This window comes from Panthera uncia, chromosome D4 (assembly GCF_023721935.1).
Source record: "Panthera uncia isolate 11264 chromosome D4, Puncia_PCG_1.0, whole genome shotgun sequence".
In the NCBI taxonomy this organism is placed as follows: domain Eukaryota; kingdom Metazoa; phylum Chordata; class Mammalia; order Carnivora; family Felidae; genus Panthera; species Panthera uncia.
Window position 1 is genome coordinate 21,679,747 of NC_064807.1, and position 24,083 is coordinate 21,703,829.

Below are 24,083 nucleotides of genomic sequence, written 5' to 3' on the forward strand. Positions count from 1 at the left end.
GGCAGTATCAAAGAATTTATGTCCATCCTTAACCTGCCACAGTAGCTCAATAGAAATTTGGCCAAAATTTAGCTTCATTAAACTGTGAAGCATTTGGAGCAGCCACCCCCTGGATTCTTATTTCTCATCATGATGAAGAAAACAGAAAACAAAGCTTACATCCTAAATTCCTCCTCTAAGTAGATGCCATGCTTGCAACACTCTTAGTGTGGGCCCTGCAGAAAAAACAAGAAGATGGGCTGTCAATTGCAAAAGAATTTACCCACAGTATCTATACCTGTTTGTCCCATTTGGACCTCCTGCGGCAGATGGAATATCGAGAGTAGACCATTGTGAGAGCCACACAATTTCCCCACCACCCCCCCACATGTCTATAAATAATTGCTAGAACTTTGCCATGGTGCTAACCTTCTCAGTGAGCCAGAATATGTAATATCACATTGAAATTCTACTCTCTGGCACGTTAAGAGTTACTAGCAGAAAAATCCAAGAACTAATTTTCAGTATGTCTTTATAAGGAATTCACCATTAGAACCATTCTGAACATTGTGTATAACGTGATTAGATAGAAACGGTATTTAAGCCTTAAAAAAAATGCTTAAGTATGTTGCCATCATAAGTAATTGATAGAGGTGAGACTAGAGCCCCGGCCATCTTACCGACCATCTGACTCCAAAGCCCATCTTCCTACTACCTGTACTTAGTGTCCTAATGCAATTTAAAAAAAGAAAAAGAAAATAAAAAAAGCTCAATAGGAGGACAGAGATGGCAAATGCCATCCTTGCTTAGAAAGGATAGAAGTTGTCTCCAAATCTTTTTAGTTCCCAAAAGTTGCCATGACAGGTGAGTAGACATGGTGCTTCTTGGGAGCTGCTAATGAATACAGGCCCAGGAGGTGACAGGGAGGATTAAAGAGGAAGCAAGCTATGATATCAATGGTTGTCTCCTGTGTCTGGCTACAGCTCAGGGGCGTTTAGGAAGGCGCTAGGCAAATTTTCAGAGTAGGAAGCTTGTCTTCTAGAATTCAAGCTTTCTTTGCCTTTACTCACTCTGGAGCACTGGAGCTTATCTGCTCCCTCACTCCAGCCACTGTTCCCACAGCTTCTTGAAGGTCTAACTGCCCAGCAACCTTCTGCTCCTCCCTCTTCCACCAAGAGGGCACTGTCACTTCCCCGCCTCAGTACAAAGTAGTCCTAGGAATGACTCCAATATCTGCCATTTGCACTCAGGTTTAGGGTTTACCAGTGTGGCTTCCTCTTCAGGAAGTACTTGCATTTCCACACTTCTCTCTTCACTGGCACCCTCTAAACCAAGTCAATGTAGGCAGCAGCCATTTGGCCATAAATCAATCCCAAAAGATGCTTTATTTAATCAAAACAGATTTTAATCTAAAGATCTAAAGAGAGGAGAAAAAGAGATTCAATAAATAATTCATTATTATTACTTAGTAAACAATTTCTGAGACTAAGTAAAATTTTACAATGTCCTTACAAGGCAATGGCAGTTAATTGTGAGAATTCTTCCACACACTATGAATCACTTTCCTACACAGGGATGATATTTTTAAAAATTCAATAATGTTTTATGCTATTCAATTTATAAAAGTTGTATCAAAGGTGAAACAGAATGATGATAGGACTAGGACCAAGTCATCAGATCCAAATTCCATGATCTTTCAATTATTTTCCTTGCAAATTTCCCTACTGTTTTAGCTCTGGGTTGTCTCTATGGTAACAAGAGGAACTTTTTCCAATTCTCTCTATACCGAGAACGTTCACATATAAGCTTTCATATGCTTAAAGATAACGGTGATCCGTTAAAGGAGTCTACATTGTTTCAACCAGTTAAATTGCAATAAAGAGAACCCCCAAATTTTAGAGAGTATAACCCAATGAAAATTTATTTTTCATACACCTCCAAGTCCCAAGTGGGTCAACAGACAAAACTCTTTCTCATAATCCTTTGGAGATATGGGCTGAGAGAGCACCACCTTGCACGTATGGTCAAGCAGGCTCTAAGCCAATCGGAAGATGCTGACTTGCACAATGGCTCTTAAAAGCTCCCACCTGGAGGGGACAGAGGTTTCCTCTACTCACACTGTATTGGCCAAAGCAAGCTGTGTATATTCTGCCTAAGTTCACAGGGGATGGGGAACTACCAGCTTACCACATGTGTGGAAGGAGAAGACATTTGCAAACAATCAAAATTACTACCACACACTCAAAAAAGAAATGAACATGACTGAAGGTTATCCTAACCACTAGATAATTTAATAACTCACTTATAATCCATTTAAAACTCATTTGTAGTCTATGGGTAGACACCAACAAGAATAAGAGAAAGCCTAGGAGTGAGCATGGTTCATGAAATCAGGAATAAAAAACACTTTTCAAATAATCCCCCCAAATTAGTCACAAGGATAAGATGATTCAACACACATAAGTATTCTGTATATCACAGATTCCTGGTTCCTAGATTTAAAAAGTACCATAATGAAAAACAACAATCAAGAATATCCAAAGCTTCTAGAATATCTCAAAACAAAAGTTATTATAACTAATCAATTGTATGAGGGAGGTAGATGGAGAAAATTATGATGAAAATTTGGTTGCAACGTTATTATATGGCAGCTTATTTATCCTAGGAAATTGAAACTTACATTATTTGACTTTCTATAATTTATATGGAAATTTCTCACATATCATTGCCTCAAATCCACATAGCAATCCAGCAAAGCAGTTCATCCTTATCTCCATTTCAGAGCGGAAGAGACTGAGGTTCTGTAAGTATATGGTTTGCCCAAGTTCCCTCATATAAAAAGAGTGACAGAGCCCATTTTGAGCCCATTTTGAGCCTGTCCCATTAACCCAAGAAAGGATTGAAATGTGGCAATAATATCATAGGTTTTAATTCTTTTTTTTTTAAGTTTATTTATTTATTTTGAGAGAAACAGAGAGAGTGTGAGCAGGGGAAGGGCAGAGAGAGACAGGGAGAGGGAGAATCCCAGGCAGGCTCAGTGCTGGCAGCACAGAGCCCGACATGAGGCTTGAACTCATAAAACTGTGAGATCATGACCTGAGCCAAAATCAAGAGTCAGATGTTCAACTGACTGAGCCTCCAAGGCAACCCCACAGATATTAAATTCTTAAAGCTCGAATTATTTAGTCTTCCATTTCTTAAGCTGTGTCCCATATAAGAGCAGGTGTTCTTGGAAATAAAGAGAAAATGGAAAGAGGTTTGGGACCCTCTGAGTTAAGCAAAAGAAAACATAATTTCTTACAAGACTTTGCAGAATCCTTAATGTGGTATTAAGTATTGTTGGTTTCAATGAGTGAAAGTGTGGTTGACAGAATAACAATCCCCCAAGATGCCCATATTTTAATCCCAAACATGTGAATATGTTACATGGCAACAGGGACTTTGCAGATGTGATTAAGGGTCCTGAGATGGGGGACTGTCCTGGATTATCCTAATGGGCCTGGCTGTAATCACAAGGGTCCTTACAAAAAAGAGACAGGAATGTAAGGGTCAGAAGAGATGTGATGATATGATGATAGACATAGAGGGCAGAGATAAGATGGCCCAAGACACAATCCAAGGGATGTGTTTAAAAGCTGAAAAAGACAAGGGTATGAATCCTGCTCTAGAGCCTCTAGGTGGAAACACAACTTGCCAACACCTTGATTTTAGCCCAGTTATACCCATCTTGAACTTCTGACCCCCAGAACTGTAAGAAAATAAATCTTTGTTGTTTGAAGCCATTAAATTTGTGACAATTTTTTTATAGTACCATAGGAAACAAACGCAGGAGGATATAATAAGACTTTGCTTTTAAACTTATTTGTAATTGAACCTTTTATCCCCTATAATGCCTACCTCAAGAAATACAGTTTGGAGAACAATAGTATAATCCAATCCCCTACGATTATCCTGAGGTATGGGTTACTGATGTTGAGAATAACATGCTTGATCAGGGTCAAAAAATAATAGTAAATAGAAGAGAGCAGTATTTGACATTTAAAGCTTAGTGAGAATAACTCACTCAATCACCCCTTGATATTAGTTGCAAAGGTTTTGTCTCCTAAACATTACATGCACCTGGCTCTCTTGGTTACCTGGAGAGAAAAGGCAGACGTTCTTTCCCTGTCTCCTCTCTCTTCAACACAGACACTTTTCTTATATGCTGCAGGCAAAAATAATTTGAAGCAGGTGACAGCAGAGCTCTTCTTTTTAATGCCCTTTGCCTCAGGCACAAGACTGGATCTTTCCAGACACTAGAAATGTTATGAGCGGACATTCACCCATTCTCCCCCTGGCAAAGCCAAAACATACTTTTCAATTGGATCTCAGAAATGCTGATGAATATCAGAGGCCTGACAGGCTGCAGTTTTTACTTGTGTTTTACTTGGAGTGGCTTGCACAGGAGAGGAGAAAAGAGGGAGGGCAGGTCTCTCCAACCTGCAACCCTGCCTTGGCCTGCTAGAGATGAGAGGCGAGGGTGATGAAAATCCATCCTGCTAATGCAATAGGCTTAATGCTGGTTGGTTTGAAACCAGCAGAACCACAAAATTGCAAACCTTCTCAGAGTATAGCATTTCAGGATCATAAAGAAGTATAAATCATCACTAAAATAGTAGAAAACTGGGCCCCCAGCCTTCAAAGGTTTCTACAAATCATTTTTACCTCTTACCCAAGAGAAACACTCATGATGCATTAGATTTGGAGAAAGGAGGAAAAATTCCTGGAGAGCACAACTGTGGTTATGTCACTATCACTGAAGGGGCCAGCATGATTGAACTGTTTTGCCAGGACAGTAGCTTAAATCCCCCAAAGGCAATTGCAATACTCCAGTAAGTAGAAAATGAAGGTCTGCTCAATAATCTAGAATGATTGTTAATGTGAGTTCCAAAGACATTAAATATGCTTTATTCCAACATGTTAGAGGGCCATTGTTTATTTCATTTTCACAGCCTGCCCTCCTTCAATCTCATCAACATTTGTTCATTGGGATTGTGGCCAATATGCTATGGGCTGGAACACAAGCCACAATGAAACAAGCAAGCTGCTGGTGGACTGTTAGATTTTTCTTGATCTAGTTGGAGGGCCCAAGTGATGTACAGATGTCTTCCAAATGAGCTCTACTTCTTTATACAGAAGGCAGGCTGTGGCCATAGGCTATTATTTGATATTTTCAGCTGTCAAGTCACTTTTGATGGCTGAAAATGTTTACCTTGCTACCAGGAAGATGATGGGCTGGTCCTTAAGAAATACCCAGTAGAAACACTACTCATCACCATCCTTTATGCAGTGACTCGTTCAGCAAATACCTGATAGTCTTCCATAAGCAACGATACAGAACTGACTAATTCCTTATCCTTGAGGAGCTGACAGTGTTTTGCAGGGTAAATATGCATGTAAATACGTGGAATACAGATTAGGTCACAAAGAGCAGAGACACCCATTCTGTCTATGTGTCAGCAGAGGTGTCACATTTGCAAGAGGCACTTGAACTCAGTCTTGAGAAAATAAGTCAGATTTCAAAAGTCGTGGCTTTTCAGAGCTTGCAGAGGCATGGAGTGCAACAACCCTCCGGGAAGTGCAAGTGGTTCGGAATGGCTAAATTGCGGGGTGAGGTGCGCAGTCGTCAGAAGGAAAGTTGAAGAGACAGGAAGAAGCCATATTAGGGAGGGCCTTGGATGACAAGAAGGACCTTCAGCTTGATGCCACATCAAAGAGGATTAACAAGTTTACTCAACACCACTTGGGATAACAGCCTGTGCTGAAATTGAAATAACCTGTGTTCTCTTTGTTTATCCAGCTTCTTCACTTCTCCTATCAATCAGGTCCAGGTATTTCAAACAAAAGGAGTTATTTTTCAAACAAAGAGAATTTAGTACAGGGCATTGTTTACATAGTGACGGGAAAGTTAAAAAGCCAAATCTGGGGCAGTGAGGCAACCTAGAAATTAGCAACAGCAGCAGATTACTATGCGATGTTACAGGAACCCGAAAGCCAACGATGTCTGGCTGGAACTGGGACCACTAGTAGCGTAGTAGCAGCTTCCCCTCGTAGGTCTACAAGATAGAGGGGCGCCTGGGTGGCTCAGTCAGTTGAGCGACCGACTTCGGCTCAGGTCATGATCTCGCGGTTTGTGAGTGCGAGCCCCGCGTCCGACTCTGTGCTGCCAGCTCAGGGCCTGGAGCCTGCTTCAGGTTGTGTCTCCCTCTCTCTCTGCCCATCCCCCACTCATGCTCTGTCTGTCTCTGTTTCATAAATAAATAAACATTAAAAAAAATTAAAAAGATAGAGTGATGGACTCCCCGGCAGGACCAGGAACCAGAGAGAAGATGCACCTGCTTCAAGATGCCACTAGATAGAGGGAAGAAAGAAGAAATATTCTGGCTTCTTCCTTTTCCTCTGGTTTTCCCCTGAGACTGTCACTTGGGCAACCATACCTAGAAGATGGTACACAAGGAAATATGGGAAATGTCTTTACTGTGCACAGAGCAGTGCAGGGAAAGTAAGGTAGATGAATATCTGTGACCTACACAGTCCACCCCTATTTTGCTTCTTAGCATTCACTGCACCTCTCTGCCCATATTTAGCTCTCACATCATAACAGCTTCCCTCTCCTGTTTCACAGAATATTATCCACAGAATCCACAGAATAACTGTCCAGCAAAAAATAAACATGTTCTCACCCACTTCCCAAAAGAGGAGATGTAAAGGCCCATCAATCACCATGTCCATATAGAAGTAAAGTATCCTCCCCTTCATGCCATCACTAGCCCAGTGACCTATGAACTAATTTTCTAAAAGTAATTCCTACTGACATCTTTTAAACAAAGCAGTAGAGAAAATGAAACAAAAGAAACCACAGGATAATGTATACATAGTGAATATGTGTAGCATATAACTGATCACGAGGCCACGGTTGATATTTTTACGGCAGCTTTACTGAGGCATAATTGATATACAATAAGGTGCATATATTTATTTAAAGTATGCAATTCGATATATTTTGACATATGAATATACCAATGGAATCATCACCGCCAAAAGTTTCCTCACGTCCCTTTGAAATTCCTCTCTTCTGTTTCTCCCTATTCCCCACCCCCACCCCCCAGTCCCAAGTAACCACTGATCTTTCTGTCACAATGAATTTTATATAAATGTTAAGACTCATGAGTATTTTGTATGGATTCCTTCACCTAGCAAAGTTATTTTGATACTCATCCATGCTGTTGTGTGCAGCAATATCTTTTATTGTTGAGTAGTAATATATTTTGTATGCATATATACCTATACACATATAGATAGATAAAAACGTATTATCTATTCATCTGTTGATGGACATTTGCATTATGTGCTGTTTGGAGCTATCACAAATAAAAGTTGCCATGAAAATTCATATTCATGTCCTCATATGGGCATATATTTCCTTTTATCTTGAGTAAATATCGAGGAGTGGAATGGCTGGATCGTGTATCAGCAATAAACTGTTTAAGAAAACTGCCAAAGTCTTTTCCAAAGTTGTTCTATCATTCCTCGTTGATATTCTTCAAACACAATGTTACCTTAGCCCTAAGTCATCACTTTGGTGAGGATTCTTTAACTGGTGGGGTGTTGCAAACATTCCTGAAATGTCTGCATATACAGCTTTCTGCTATTCTTGGGTTACTACTGTTTTCCGTCGACATTTATTATTAGACATGAAATTACTAAGAGACACTTTAGTGAATCAACTAATGTGCAGGATCTAAGAACTAGGTTCTGAGTTTCTACCTATCCCCACTGTGTAGAAGCAACCCTAATTACCCTTGGCAATCAGAATTAATCACCCAGCCAGAACCAATCACCTTCCTCTGATTACTGGCTCAATGGCATGAGGATGCAAAAAGAGCTCCAATCCAATGGAACAGGGGTTGTGTTCCCTGGTGGAAATAATACTCCTTTAGAATAATACTCCTTGGAAATTCCAGCCGTGAGAGAAAAAGTGTCATGTGCTGGTCATTGGTTCAAAGTAAATGCTGTATCCTGTAGGAGAACAACTTAAACTCACAGAATGCTGTCTCCTAGCTAGTGCCGATGCTGAATCTTCAGTTAATGTCCACCATTTTATCTTCAGTTAATGTCCACCATTTTATCAGGCTATCTGCTTCTCTTTTCTTTTTAAGTTTATTTATTTATCTTGAGAGAGAGAAAGAGAGGGCCTGAGCGAGGGAGGGACATAGAGACAGAGAGGGAGAGAGAGAGAGAATCCCAAGCAGGCCCCACTCTGTCAGTGCAGAGCCAGACACAGGGCTTGAACTCATGAACTATGAGATCATGACCTGAGCCGAGTTCAAGAGTCAGAGGCTTAAACTACTGAGTGAGCCACCCAGATACCCCAGGCTATCTGTTTCTGAAAGCAAAGATATAAAAAGAAAACTAATTAATTTTTTGGGCACTTCTTTTGATGTAAAATAATTTCTTCAGTCAAAAGCAATGTTGTATGGGATACTATCATGATAAGTAAAGTACTAAGTCCATGATCGTAGTGCATATAAAATACTTAAACATGTAAAACAACCATGAGCCAATTGGGCTGTATCCTAGAAGGTGCAGATTGCTGCCCCTAACCTATGATGGAAAAGCAATGAAATATAATCAAACTGTTACCAGATCGATAGCTTGACCCCTGGTAGTGTAATAGTATCAAGTGAGGGGCTCAGGATTGGCCTTTGCTGTTGATACGTTAGGTACTTAGGAACTAGGCAGCCATATCAACTTTAATGAGGGGAAGCTCATGTTTTTGGATCCATGCAAAGCTTCCTTTCCCACCACTAGAGGCCAGTTTGTAAAGCAAGCATCCAAGCAGTTCAGAGAAGAGACTGACATCAACAGAAAACATCAACTTATCCACTTGGAATATTACAAGATACCTCTCCATGGATATCCTTTGAGGAGTGCTCACAGGAACATAAATATGCACATATTATTACAGGGAGTCTTTCTATATATCTTCTAAACCTCATTGTTGATCATCATATAATCGTGTTTGTTCTGAGTTCCTGAACAACATAGCCAAAGCGTTAGCCATTGCTAAAAAGATAACGTAGATCCATACCTCAGGACATATCTACTTACAAGTAAAACAGATAACCAGATGTATTATCTGAAGTTCATCCCACTTATGTGATTTTCTTTGACGACTCTTTTTAAGGGCTACCTCAGTGGTTCTAGAATGCAGCAACAATGATTTTTGTCTGGTTACAGCATATTTTACAGACTCACCTATAAGCCAGCTTTGAATTTTTTTGTCTTCTGTCAACTGGTAATAGATCTGGAAGCAATAAGATATGCTTCTGGTGAGTCTTAAGGAAAATATGCATCTCTTTTCATGGCAACTTTTTCAGGTGAATAAATTATAAGCTCTTTTAGTCCAGGAAGACTACCTTCATTAGACATAATTGTATCTGTTGGTAATGAAACTTTGCAGACATGTTTGTTCATGGTTCTCAAATTCAACTGCATCTGCTCAAATATCCCCCCTACACTCTCAGAGATCTATCATTTAGAATTCATGCCTTAATGATAACATAATAAATTGGTGGGTCTGTGTTTTCAACTTGCATGGTAACTCTGCAAATTGTACATAGTTCTGATCTGTAACCTTGATATAAATAAACTTCTGATATAAATAAACTCTAAGAATGCTATAGCAGCTCTCTGATTCTCTGGCTGTGTCCCTTCAGCTAAGAGTTTAAAGCTCAAAGCTTATCATTTTCTTTTTGTAAGCAGTCCAGCACAGTCAAAAACAGCCATCTCATTTTTGTAGTTAGATACAAGAGCTACTTGTTTTCCCTAAGCCTAGCTTTCAACTGGCACATCACTGCAAACAAACCAGGTTATAATTTAAGTAATTGCAATGCCACTTGATGAGATAGATTAATTATAGTATCTCATTTTCCACCTGAAAGTTTTGCACTGTGTTCAAGCTAAAAGAAGCAAGCAATCTAAGCTCAGAATTTGTTCTTGAGAATTTGTTTCCTGGGACTAATCCTGATATTAAAAAATTGTATCAGCCAAAGTCTAACCAGGAAAATATAAATAAATTAAAGTATTTCCAATAAAATAAATTTAATATAGGAAAATGGTTGAATATGTGTTGACAGAGTTTAGAAATTAGTAGGAGATCATGAAGCAACCCACAGATTAGAACAGCAGGAAAGACCTCTATACACAGGAATAGAGAAAGCAAGAGTGATTTTTCTGAAAAAGTTCTGCTGCAAACTAGAGGGGGTACAATTCAAAGTGGGTTGTTTGTTTTTGAGAGAAAGAGAGAGCAAGCAGGGGAGGGGCAGCAGGAGAGGGAGAGAGAGAAAATCCCAACCAGGCACCATGTCCAGCATGGAATCTGACATGGGGCTCCATCTCCCAACCATGAGATCATGACCTGAACCAAAATCAAGAGTTGGATGCTTAACCAACTGAGCCATCCAGATGGCCCTCAAAATTTTAAATAGTAGGGACATCTCCATTATAATGAAGGAGGACCAGGTAGATGCAAATGTATGTTTGATATTGGGAAGATATTTTGTTGTGATTGAAAGTTAATAGAGATGATCCTTGATATGTAGGAATTCAACAGGGAATGGGAGCAGAGTGTATAAGCATGTACAAAAGCCCTGTGGCTGGAGGAATATGACATGTATATGAAACGGAGAGAAGGGCAATGTGCCTGGAGCCAACTAAAGAAGATGGAAATATGGTACACACTGACACTAGAGAATGCAAAATACTACAGGGCATGTGAAATAGCGTATTTTTTTTAATCCATAGAGCAGTGAGTAGGCCATCAAAGGCTTTGAACCTGGAAAGTAACAGATTCAGATTTGCTATGAAAAGATGACTCTAGCTATGTCACAGAAAACACACTGGAGGGGAGGTAGTTACCATGGTATCTTAGACTACATTGAAGTTGATAGAGATGAGTAGTGTATATACTTGAGTGAGTTTTAGAAAAAATAAAAAAAAAAACAGGACTCAGTGCTGAATGGGACTGGTGGAGTAAATCAGAGGGATTTGTCAAAGATGATTCTTACCTCCCGGCTTCCATATGTGAGTAGAGATTAGATCATTTGCTGATAGCATTACTGATGGTATTTGCTTGAAAAAGACCAAGATAATTGTGAGTATATTCTTGGACATATTTGGTTTAGGTGATTTTGAGATACTTAAGAGAAAGGGCCAAATAGGCAGATGGATATTCAGGTGTGAAACAAAGGAACAGTCTGGGCTAGGAAAATGATATTTGGGATTCATCAACTTAAAGATGGTAATTGAAGGTATGAGCAAGAAATGGTACAGAGGGAAGAGGGCCAAGAATGCAACTGTAACTCCCTTAGCCAACAATTAGGTACAGAGGTTAAGCCTAAAACAGAAATAGGAAAAGAATTAATAAATAAGTAGGAGAAATGCAAAGAAAGTGTTGTGCCACAGAGTTCAAGGAAAGAGTGTTTTGGGAAGGAGGATGTGTCCAAATCTGCTGAGCGGTAAGGAAGAAGCAAAGTGCAAGTGTCCATTCAATTTAGTGAAATGGACATTATTGATGACATAAATGACAGCAATTTTGGTGGAGTCAGGAGATCAAATGCCAAATGGAGGTGAACTGAGAAGCAATTTGAAGAAAGTGGCTATAGAGGGGAAGAGAAGAGAACGCCATATTTGAAGAGAGAAGGAGATTCTTTTTGTTATTCTTAAAAGAATCAGAGATAAGCATGTTTAAAAGTTGATGGAAAGTACCCAGTTCAGAGGGAAAGACTTAGTACATGAGGATGGGAAGTTCTGGAGCAAGCCCAAAGGGGTTAAAGTGTTAGGCAACAGGGACACCTCCTTTGTAATGAGAAGGAAGAAGGACAGGAAATGCAAACAGTTTGTCTGCGATTAGGAAGATGCTTTGTTGTTTCTGAGGAGATAACAAAATTGTCTTGTTAAAGGCTTTTAATTTCTTTGCGAAGTCAAGGTCCTCTTCCTGGAGAGGGGGAAGAACAGCTCAGAGGATGAGAAAAGGGTTGGAAAATGAAGGGAAGAAGAACGCAGAATGGCAGGACATTCCCATGTCAAGTTTTCAAAGACTGTAACAGTTTGCTTCTTACTTGGTATACCTTGATTTCCAATTAGGAAGTGTTTCCTTGAACTAATGTCAGGTTCCTTTGGAAAGAATATTTTGTGTCTCATTGAGGCTTGTCTCCTCTTATTCATTCTCTCTCCCTCCCTTCCTCCCTCCACCCACACCCACACACACACACACACACACACACACACACACAGCATCATCACCCATCATACCATCATACCATTCAATCCTCTGAAAATTTAATGCTATGTGAATATTGCCCTTAAAAATCAATCAACTGCCACAACATTTTTAAAATTTTTTTAACGTTTAGTTATTTTTGAGAGAGAGAGAGAGACAGAGCATCGGTGGGGGAGGGGCAGAGAGAGAGAGGGACACACAGAATCTGAAGCAGGCTCCAGGCTCTGAGCTGTTAGCACAGAGCCCCGGTGCGGGGCTTGAACCCATGGACTAGACCGTGAGATCATGACCTGAGCTGAAGTTGGACGCTCATCTGACTGTGCCACCCAGGCATCCCTCAACTGCCACAAATTTTACAGCTAAAATCATAGTGGAATTTAGTGCCCCACTAACAAGGAACCTAAAAAAAAAACAAAAAACAAAAAACAAAACAACAACAACAACAGAATATTGCCTGACATCTGACATTTGCTAGATCTGTACAAAGACCTCACTGGAGTGTTGTTGTCTCTGTTTATCACAACTGAGCTTGTAGCACAGGCACTGCCTTAACCCAAAGCCTGCATAGCCTTAACAAAACCCCTATTAAAACTCCAAAGAAAAAAAGGCAGCCACAAATTCTTTTACTTTTCCATACATTTCATGGGAGTGTCCAAGAAACCTATATGAGAGCTGTTTAACTCCAGTGTGTTACAGAGCAATAGAGACTGTGTGAAAAAAAATGCATGACAGGTAAAATAAAGTGCTTGAAAAACTAACGTCTCTATAAGCGAACCCCAGGTTCACACTGATTTGTAGCTTCCAATTAAGGAAGTTGCAGACTGAATCATACCAAGATTTTCCTTGTCTTTGGCACTAATATTTGCTCCAAAGAAGTGGCTTCCTTTCTAGAGAACATTACTGGCCACAGAATATTCACCATCACAGTAAAACATGAAGGTGATTTTGTTAGATTTCACTCTTATCATTCAACTGAAGAGAAATCTTCCAAATATAAAAGGAAGGAGAGTGTTCCCTCCTATTTCATCAACTGTTATAAAATTCATGAAGCCCTGTCTGGCTTGGGTCTTCTATCTACTGACAAATGTAATTAAAATTAGACTTGAGAAAAAATAGGAATGGAAATGTCCAAGTATAAGGATGTTGCCACTGAAAATTGGTTTCTAAAAACAGCATCGATTAGAAAGGAAGTACAGAGAAGTGAGAAATCTGCTGCCAATAGTGCATCTCCAATTATATAAAATATGGCAATCAAAGGCTCATGAGGTTAGGGAGACTGTTATTAAATAATGCAATTAAAAGCTAATAAATTTAGGCTTCTGCCTATACACAGAAAGGGCATTTGGTATATTAGCTTTCTATTGCTGCTGTTACCAGAGGCTTGTAAAACAACACAGTTTTATGATTCTACAGTTCTGTAGTTTAAAAGTCTGACATGGGTGTCACTGCGCTAAAATCATGGTGTCAGCAGTGCTGTGTTTCTGCTGGAGGCTCTGAGGGAACAATTTGTTTCCCTGCCTTTCACCTTCGAGAGGCAGCCCACACTCCTTGGCTTGTGGCCCCTCCATCCATCTTCAAAGCTAGCAGCCCAAAATCTGACTCTGGTTCCCTATCATGTCTCTTTTACCGACCTCACTCCTGCCACTTTTAAGGACCCTATGATTACAGCGGATCCACCTGTAGCATCCAGGGTTATTTCCCATCTCAAGGTTCTCAGATAATCACATATGCAATATCTCCTTTGTCACATACGATAACATATTTACAGGTTCTGAGGATTAGAATGCTGACATGTTGGAGGGGGGCATCATTCTGCCTTCCACACTTGGGAGAGAAGAAGGGCATGTGTATAAAAGACATATATTACTGCCAGGTCTCTGTTTTCTAAGCCTACCATGCTCAAGTAGGAGATAAAAGAAACGTTAAGTATTTTTTTCCCCGTAACTGTGCAGTACATCAGATAATCAGACCACTCATCTTCAGTGACAAGAATGCTAAGAACAGGATTCCTTTGGCAGAATGAAACTAACTCAGAAGATAGGGATTGATGATCGAAAAGCTACCGGGGATACCCACAGGATGTCATACATCTCCTTTCCAGGAAATTACAGCAGTGGAGAGAGAAGACAGAGGCCTTAAAATGGTCATAAAAATGTATTTTAATTAAATTATTCCACAATAAAACTAAAAGGAATCTAAAAACAACAGCTGATTATTATCCTCATCATGCTTCTCGAATGGCCTGTGCCAAGACATTATTTTGAGAGGACAGCTAAGATGGTTACAGACCATTCTACCCTGGCTCTCTCTCCCCTCTCCTTCTCCAAGTCTCTCTCTCTCTCTCTCTCTCCTCTCTCTCTCTCTCTCTCTCTCTCTCCCTCTCAACCCTCTCGCTCTGCTAGCTTTCATTTCATCCTGCAAGAATTACGACCTGAGTGGAGATCAGGTGCACCTATTCATTACCTTTGAAAGCACAGGACATCAGTGGACTTCACATCGCTGTGTTTTTAAATTGGCATCAGGCAAACCATTTCTTTAGCTGCATTTATTTTACCTTCAAAAACAGTGTCAGATGCCAAGAGATACCACTGCCAGAAAGCTGGGTTTCCGAGAAACAATAACTTTCACATTTTTGTCATCATAATCTAGGGCCGAAGGAAATAACTTCCATAGTTTTGTCATCATAATCTAGATCTAAATTTGCTTTTTAAAAAATCTATAGAACTAAGCCATCCACATTTTTCAAATAAAAAAACTGGGCATGTGTTCTAACAAAGGATGTTTCATTATTTATAAATTTAAATGAAAAGTGTTACAAAGTCATAAAAAATAAATTGCACTTAGCTACATATTGAATAAATTTACTTTATTGTAAAAAAATGAAATTATAAGAAATCAAGGCTTCCCTGGGAAGCCCAGCATGCATGGTCACCATTATTTCTACCGGGCAGTTCAGAATGCTATTTGGTTGTAAAGCCCACAATTTATTTTGGGCAGCGTCTGCCACTGCTTCAAAAGCTTCAGCAAAAAAAAAAAAAAAAAAAAAAAAAAAAAAAAAAAAAAAAAAAAAAAAGTCTTTTTATTCCATGTGAAATCATGTGAACTGAGTATTTGGCCTGCTTAATTATCCCAAGAGTCTGGTTCAGTAGTTCAGTGTCTGGCACACTAAATGCTCAATAAATGTAGATTGAATAAATGAACAAATGCACGAACAATTTAAGATTAGCCATACGGAAAGCAGGCCAAGTTTCCTGTCTGCCAAGACAGAGTAAAAAGCTCACAAGATCTGTTTGGAGGAACAACTTCTCAGGACACTTAGTCCTATAAGGCTAGAAACATTTATAATGAATAACTGATCACTAATTTAACGGATTTCATCAAGGTGTATCAACTTGTGATAGAACCATGAAAAGGTTTTTTGTCTTTGTTTTGTTTTGTTTTTTTTAAATAAAAGTTCTTTGTCAAGCCTCCATTCCCACTGGATTTCACACTCCCAAGTGGTATCTCAGTCCAATTTCCTAAATTTTCTGACTGATTTTGGTGCTCTGTTTAAAAACCTTAATGTCAATGTCAACTCACAGCTCACTTCCTCTACAATTCAAGACAGGACAGACAGGTATGTACGTGGCTTGGAACAAGGGGAGGTGACAGGGAGTGGAGAGGGTGTTCTCTCTTGTACCATTCTTCACCTCCTTTGCTATGATTGCTCTTCTGGGACTGGAGCAAGGATGAAGGAGAGGAAGGAAGACGTTCTGCAAAGCGACCATTCAGAGTAAACTGGCCTCTCTCTCTTGCCAAGGGGCCACTGTCTGGCCCTCATTTCCTTCTCTCTACCACAGGCTGACTTCCTCACGGGAGGCATTTTTGGACTCGCAGGTGGGACTTCGGGGGGTTTCTCCCTGCTTAACTCCCTGATGTTGGGATCTGACTGGGGCGGGGCTTCTTCCTCCTGGCTTCAGGCCTGGCGCAGGTGATCCACCCACATCCTCTTACTGCTGGGCTTCCTTTGCCCAATGGGTGGCACCTGGAATGGGGCAGCAATTTTGAAAGAAGCTTAATATTCAGTCACCTACTCACCTTCAGTGAGGTTCCACTCACATATCCTGGTCACACCAAACACAGACCTGCAGGCTTCACCATGGGATTTTCTCCTGCACTGTCGTATCCCTCTGGTCCCTTAACATGCTCAAGCCTAGAGAACAGATGATTTATCAACTCAGTGGCTCAGCAATTTTTTAAATATGTATTGATTTAGTGGGGGGGGGCAGAGAGAAGGGGGAGAGAGAATCCCAAGAAGGCTCTATACTGTCAGCACAGAGCCAGATGTGGGGCTCGATTCCATGAAATGTCATATCATGACATTAGCCAAGATCAAGAGTCAGGTGCTCAACCAATAGAGCCACCCACATGCCCCAGCTCAGCAATTGCTTAAAAAAAATTTTTTTTAATGTTTATTTATTTTTGAGACAGAGAGACAGAGACAAAGCACCAGCAGGGGAGGGGCAGACAGAGAAGGAGCCAGAGAACTTGAGGCAGGTTCCAGGCTTTGAGCTGTCAGCACAGAGCCTAAGGTAGGGCTCAAACCCATGGACCATAAGATCTGAGACAGATCTCATAAGCATCTGAGACAAGTCAGACGCTTAACCAACTGAGCCACCCAGGTGCCCCTCAGCAATTTCTCTTACAATTCTTTTTTAAAGCTTATTTATTTTGAGAGAGAGACAGAAAGAGACAGAAAGAGACACAGAGAATTCCAAGCAGGCTCGACACTGTCAGCAAAACTGAAATCATCCCCTGAGTGAAATCAAGAATATGATGCTTAACTGACTGAGCCACCCAGGTGCCCCCAGCTCAGCGATTTCTTTGTTTCTTTTTTTTTTATGTTTATTTATTTTGAGAGAGAGAGTGCAAGTGGGAAAGGGGTTGAGACAGAGAGAGAGGGAGAGAGAGAGAAAGAAAGAATCCTAAGCAGGCTCCAGGCTGTGAGCACAGAACCCAACTCAGGCTCCATCTCACAAACCTTGAGATCATGACCCGAACTGAAATCCAGAGTAGGATCTTAACCAACTGTGACTCAGCAACGTCTAACAGATTATCCTTAGTCCTTGACTTACTTATGTGGTCAGGGAAGGCAACTTGGGCATGCCCAACCTGTGGAAAGACAGGAGAACAAAGCACATAATCCTTTCTTCTTTTTACTTTTATTTTTTAAAATATTTAGTGTGTATTTATTTGAGAGAGAGAGAGAGAGAGAGAGAGAGACAGAGAGACAGAGAGACAGAGAGACAGAATGAGCAGAGGAGGGGCAGACAGAGAGAGACACACAGAACTTGAAGTGGACTCCAGACTCTGAACTGTCAGCACAAAGCCCAATGCAGGGCTTGAACTCACAAACTGTGAGCCAAAGTTGGACCCTTAATGGACTGAGCCACCCAGGCGCCCCACATAATCCTTTCTTGCTAAGGATGGAATTGCTACCACTCTATACAACCCGTATTTCCTTAAGAATCCTTTCTGCAGATTTATTTTATACATGTTGGGTAAGAGAAGGGTAGGTATGCTCATTAAACTGCTGTCCTTGGTTTCTCCTGGGGAAGAGTAGCAGGCCTCCTAGATTGAGATGTTCTGCACTTTAACATTAAAGTAACTAGTGACCGTTATTCTCATCTGTAGCCACCAGCTGAGTGATCCCTGAATAACAGAATCACAATTAGAGAGAACCTGACAGGTGGCCAGGCTTTTTTCTTACACATAGTACTCTGCATGTATCGAGCCATTTTTCTCCCCACATAAACTCTAGGAATGAGGTGTCGGTATGTCCATTTTACAGTAAATTTTACAGGATTTTTCTGTGTAGATCACTACTACATAAGGTATACTAATAAGTGTTTAAGAAACAGATTAGATTTTTAAAAATGAATTTAGCTAACTTATACTAATTTAGAGAATATTATTGTAATCATCTTACAATATGGTGAGATCAGTAATGTTATGATTCCCACTTACAATAACTTGTCCAATTTCACCAAACCACTGAGTGTTAGAATTAGAACTAGACATTCTTCCTTGATGCTGTGCTGTTAATAGGAAATTCTATTTTTCCACTTGTTACAGTTCAGGTCCAGTGGGTCTTCTATTCCAGGACAACATCTGTGCCATGTACCAAGATGTATATGGAAAAGCCACATACACATCAAATAAGAGACAAGTGAATGTATTTGCAATGAGCTTATTAAGAAAAACAATTCATTCTAGTGAAGCTTCTTCATGAATAAAATACTGCAGGTGTCACGACACGAAATCTTCTTGGGCTTCTGGTAGATAGGTCTCTGATGTTTCCTCTTGGACCATCTCCATTCAAAGGGCAAGCAATGTGTGTGTTGGTAGGGCAGTGCTGAGCACAGATGCCTGCCAATTCAAGCAACTTAAATTATTCAAGAGCAAGGCTGCCTGGACTACAGAGGAACTCCCACTTGGTGTGCAAACATATCCACACATCGTTTTCAAGATTTAGAAATTTCTTTTCTTCTATCTTGAAGTCACATGGCTATTATATCCCAGAGTACTCTGTAATCCAATAAACATTCTGTCTATATGTTTACAGTTGATAAGGGAGAAAAAGGGGCACTGAAAATGGTTTGCGTAGCATCTGAACCACTTTGGAATATTGGTGCCGAAACAAAGACTCTCATGGAGACCTAGATTTCCATGATTTGAAGAGGAAAGTCAGCCTTAGTGGATGGATGGCAGGTGTCCTGAAGATACCAGGGCTATCTTCCCCTACATATGACCTTCAAATGCACCTTTTCTTCCTCAGTTCTGGAATTCTTCACAGCATTACCTTATTTCCTCTAATAAGTCTACTAAAATGCAAAATCCAGCAAATAACTCATCTTTTACCAATCAGTCAGATATTGGTAGCAATCATTTAAATTAACCACTTCATCCTATCAATTGATAAAGGCAATGATGAAATAGCCTTATTTGAATTGGAGGAGAACATGACTATTACCAAGGAGACATGCACAACAATGCTCACTGCAGCACAGCTTCTAGTAATGAAAATCAGAAACACTTTAGGTGCCCATTGAGGAGAATATAGTAAATTATGATGGATTTTCCTAATAGAATATTATATAGCAGTAAATATCAATGTTTGGATTAATATCTCAAAAACATAATGTTGAGAAGAAAAATTAACCGAGGGAAATTAAAAAAATTTTTTTTAATGTTCATTTTTGAGACAGAGAGAGACAGAGTGCAAGCGGGGGTGTGGGGGAGGGGCAGAGAGAGAGGGAGACACAGAATCTAAAGCAGGCTCCCCGGCATCCGAGCTGTCAGCCCCAATGTGGGGCTCGAACTCACAAACCGTGAGATCATGACCTGGGCTAAAGTCGGTTGCTTAACTGACTGAGCCACCCAGGTGCCCCTTGAGGGAAATTTTTAAACTGAATTTTTGGGCATTTAAAAAATCCTCTAAGCAATATCACAAAAGGTTGTGTAATATACTAGAGCAGTTACCAGCATTAACATATGATGAAGCCCACTGGTTCTGGAGTTAGATGCCTGCCTGCCTGCCTTTGAATCTCAGTTCCACTACTTATTAGCTGTGTGACTTTGTGCAAGTTACTTAAGTTCTTGATAGCCCCACGTTTAAATGGAGGAAATAATAAGTACCTATTTCATATAGGATTGTTTCAAAGTCAAGGAAGGAGTACACGTGAGCCACCTGGAATACTGCTAGTTGTATACTAAGTGGTCAATGAACATCAGTTATTATTAATTGCTTCTGGGTACATATATGTAGAAACTGTAATCCATGATGCTGGATGGCTCTAGGGAGAAAGGGAGCTGAGAGGTTGAGTAAGACTGTGGGAACTTCACCTTTATTCTGTGTTCTTTTTAAAAATAAAACAAATATATGGAACCAATACAAATGATGATGATAAAAATACTGATCATGATGATGATTTTAAAGCCTGAATGTCAAAGAGTAGAAGCAACACACAGAGGCACCTGGGAAGGTCAAGACAAATGTCACAATTCCGAAAGAGGTCTGCCCTATTTTAATTGAAGCTCAGGCAAGGGAAGGAAGCCAGATTAAGGAATGCAAGAGGGGAAGTCTTTGAGTAGAGCTATCAGATGGTCTGAAAAGAAGACTGCCGGGCAGGGCAGCAGAGCAAGCTGATCTGCAATCCAAGGGACAAACTTCTCACCAAGCCAAAGTAAGACATAATACCAGTACCCTTTGGTTAGAAAGAGCTGAGACCTGAGGAGTTTATTCAAACAAGAACAGGGCAGATGGTGGGGTCTGGAGGATGCTGATAGTCTCTTGGACTTCAACCTTGTATCACCCATAAGCAAAGACCCAAGAAGACTATGTTTAGCCAGAGAAACATCTGGTAAGAGATGTCAAAGACAGTCCCTGAGAGCCTGATTTTGAAGGATAGAAGAGGTGCCATTGGGGAATGAGCAGAAGGCCAGGTATGGGACAGGGTCAGGGGGAGGGGCATAAAATGAAGGTCAGAATGAGAAGAGCTGAGAGATTGATACAACCCTGAAACAATGACAGGGGCTACAGCAGAAGTCTTCTCTTTCCTGTCTGTGGAAAGTTTCAAATAACATAGCTAGAGGGATCTGAGGACAAAGTACCAGGCAGTTCCCTTAAGAAAGTAGCTCAGCATGTAACAACTATGTTGGGCACCTGAAACTAATGTAACCTTGTGTATCAACTCTACTTCAATTAAAAACAAAAAGAAAGTCGTTCAGAGACAGGCTGTTGTTCTCCCACCTCCCAAGGTTTTTCTCTCCTTTCCCCTCCACTCACTCTCTATATAGTTTTCCATCCATCAAGGCATTGTGTCCATAGATCTGAGGTTGTTCCAGAAACTCCTGTTTAGAACTGGGCTAAATACTTGATCTTTTTGTACCTTGATTTCCTTATTTCTGTAATTGGGATTACAACATCTCACTTTAAAACTTGTTGAAAGATTGGGGTGCCTGGGTGGCTCGGTCAGTTGAGCCTCTGACTCTTGATTTTGGCTCAGGTCATGATCTGAGGTTTGTGGGTTCGGGCCCTGCATCAGGCTCCGTGCTGACAGTGCAGATCCTGCTTGGGATTCTCTCTCCCTTCCTCTCTCTCTCTCTGCCCCTCTCCAGCTTACTCTCTCTCTCTCTCTTTCTATCTCTCTCTCTCTAAAAATGAATAAATAAACTTAAAAAAAAAGTTGTTCAAGGATTAATCACACTGACATACTTAAAGGTTTAGCCCACAGTTCGGCATAGAAAATGCTCAGTAAATGGCATTAATTACTAGCACTAAGCACTTAGTAGGCACTCAATAAATATTTGTTTAACTAATTAATTAAAAGTGTAAATTAAGTTGGAGTCTCTGGGTAGATGACCACTAGTAGAATTTCTGAGCTAATCCAAATAAACATCTTTTTCCCCTGTACATATAGAGGTCAGTTGTTAAGAATAAATTATTTTAATATTACAGGTTTTCATGGCTCATCTTTTACCACCTGAGACTTAAGTTGAGATTTTTACACTGCTTGTGGCATTGTGCCATTTATCACTTTCAGATGCCTTGACCTAGTGCATGGAAAAGCAGAACATTATGCTGCTCCTCCTCTCGGTCATGTGGAACACAGGGACAGTGGTCTAGGTTTTGATAAGGACACCCAGACGCTAAGCAATTCATGTAGTATCCTGGTTTACACATCCAGAGTATCAGCTGTATCCAGGATCTACCTGCTTCTTATATTGAGTATCTGCCAGACTCCTTGCTGTTACCCTGAATTCCCACATTCCCCACCCCTCCTGAGAGGTCTTCGCACTCAGAAACACCCTGAATCATGTATACGCAAATTCCAAGTGAGATTTCTAACTAAGTGCTCTCCAAGTAGCTTGAGCGAATATCCCATTAGAAAAAGAAGCAAATTCAACATATGTATGCCATATGTACTATCATTAACTAAACTTCAACACAATTGTTTCTTGTTAACAAAGGTGGATGTAAAATTTAATTTCAACAAATTTTCTTTATAATTAAAAAAATTCCTTGCCCATCTTCTTGACACATATAATTAGATAACCGTTGTTTTTACTTCCTGGTTTGGTTGCCAAAGAGCTACTGCTAAGAACTAGAGCTGCCATTTTTTTTTATTAGAATTTTTCCTATTTTTCAACCTATGGATTTGTTTTAAAACCGCTAAAATTGTTTCCACATCATGTAGTGTGTTTAAAATTAATAAACGAACAAACAGGAATAACACTGGGTCAATTAATCCCTCCAAAATGTGAGACCCCCATCTTCCCTCAGGGTAACTCATAGATAATTTGTGACCCGCTCACACAGCGACCTATGAGTGCACCAGTTCTAATCCACGTGTTAAATACTATGAAGCTTAAGTAATCTTTCATGCTAGAGAACAACTGAAAAAGAAGTTCTGGTACTTTGTTCCCACACTCTAATGGATCCTTCTTCTCACTCCTTTTGTTACACTTCCCCATCTCCCTTTGGAGACCACTGATGTGAATGCTTTACCTAAAGTAATAAATACATCAACAGCATCAAAACCATTTTAGGGACAAAACAACTAGTCTTAAGGGAGTCTGCTTAAAAAAATTATCTGATAAGAATCTCAGACTGAAGAAATACTGAATTGTAGAAGTAAACAACTTCTAAATGTGCCATGTGCTGGTGGGCCCACACATAAGGAGCAAAAGAAAAGCTGGAAAGAACGATGTGGACTTGAACTCCATCATTAATGAAAAAAAGAAGTTTTGCTGGGGCAGCAGCAATCAGCAACATCTTTGGACATCCTCCATATGCGTTGTACTTAGAATGATAGATTGTTTCACCAGGCTTTGCCTTGGCCTGCTGTGGGAGGTACTGTGTGATATTTATGGTGTGTCCAAACCTGATCTGTTTGTCAATGTCATTCTTCTCTAACCAGATCTGGTTGTATTGACTCATGATTTCCACAGTAGTAAGAGGAGAATGATAGATGGAGCCTTAGAAAAGAACCTACACACTATTTCCAGTATCACTTTTTGGTAAGAGAGGCCAGTTTGAAAGGGCTGTTGTTGCCACATCCTGAATCCATTTATTGGAAAGTAATGTTTCATTTATTAGTGTTCCCTTGAATCACATTGTTGATTTGGAAAATAAACATAAACAACCAACCAACACTTTAAAATTCTTATTCTTTAAATCACTCCTCCCCTCCCCCACCAAATACTTTATTTACATTTTGGGGAAGTAAATGTCCTACTTTGCACATATATTTGTATTTTCCATCTCTTCCCCTCCTTTTCTGGTTTCAAAGAATGAATAAAATATATCTCCATTTTTCACCTCTACTTGGAGAAATTTATGAATATCTGTAAGATTACTGTACATATATTCCTCCACTTAAATACTATCTTCCATATCTACAAAACTCAAAAACTGTTAAGGACTTACTAGTAAGTTTATGGGAAAGTAAAATAATATTTCTCTAGGAAAAAAAAAGAACTTTGTAGGTTACTAATGAAGTGGTAATTTGTGTGTGTGCATATGTGTGCACACATGTGCACATGTATTGTAGTTATACGTGGGACTGAAGTTAAATATTCTCCGATAATTTGGAGAGAAGGGAATTTAGAAACGACTTAATTCCTTTGGATATAATTTAAGCTATAAACTACCAGAACTGAGTACTTTCTTTTTGTTCAACTATAAAAAGACCAAAAATGAATTAGAACAGAAATATGCCATATCATTTCACAGACAAAA

The 24,083-nt window shown here is 39.9% G+C and overlaps 1 long non-coding RNA gene across 8 annotated transcripts in view; it reads right to left on the reverse strand.

Annotated features, from left to right (window-relative positions):
• Positions 1-24,083, reverse strand: part of LOC125934619 (uncharacterized) — a 135,797-nt gene that overhangs the window by 27,602 nt on the left and 84,112 nt on the right. For 5 of the 8 annotated variants that reach the window (XR_007461527.1, XR_007461513.1, XR_007461478.1 and 2 more), the window contains 3 exons: positions 16,379-16,493; positions 9,277-9,325; positions 160-215 (listed from right to left, as the gene is read on the reverse strand). This is a non-coding gene — a long non-coding RNA (uncharacterized LOC125934619). Of the gene's footprint in view, positions 1-159; positions 216-9,276; positions 9,326-16,378; positions 16,494-17,415; positions 17,453-24,083 lie in introns of all 8 variants that reach the window. The other 3 variants (XR_007461528.1, XR_007461500.1, XR_007461522.1) reach the window with 2 other exon arrangements.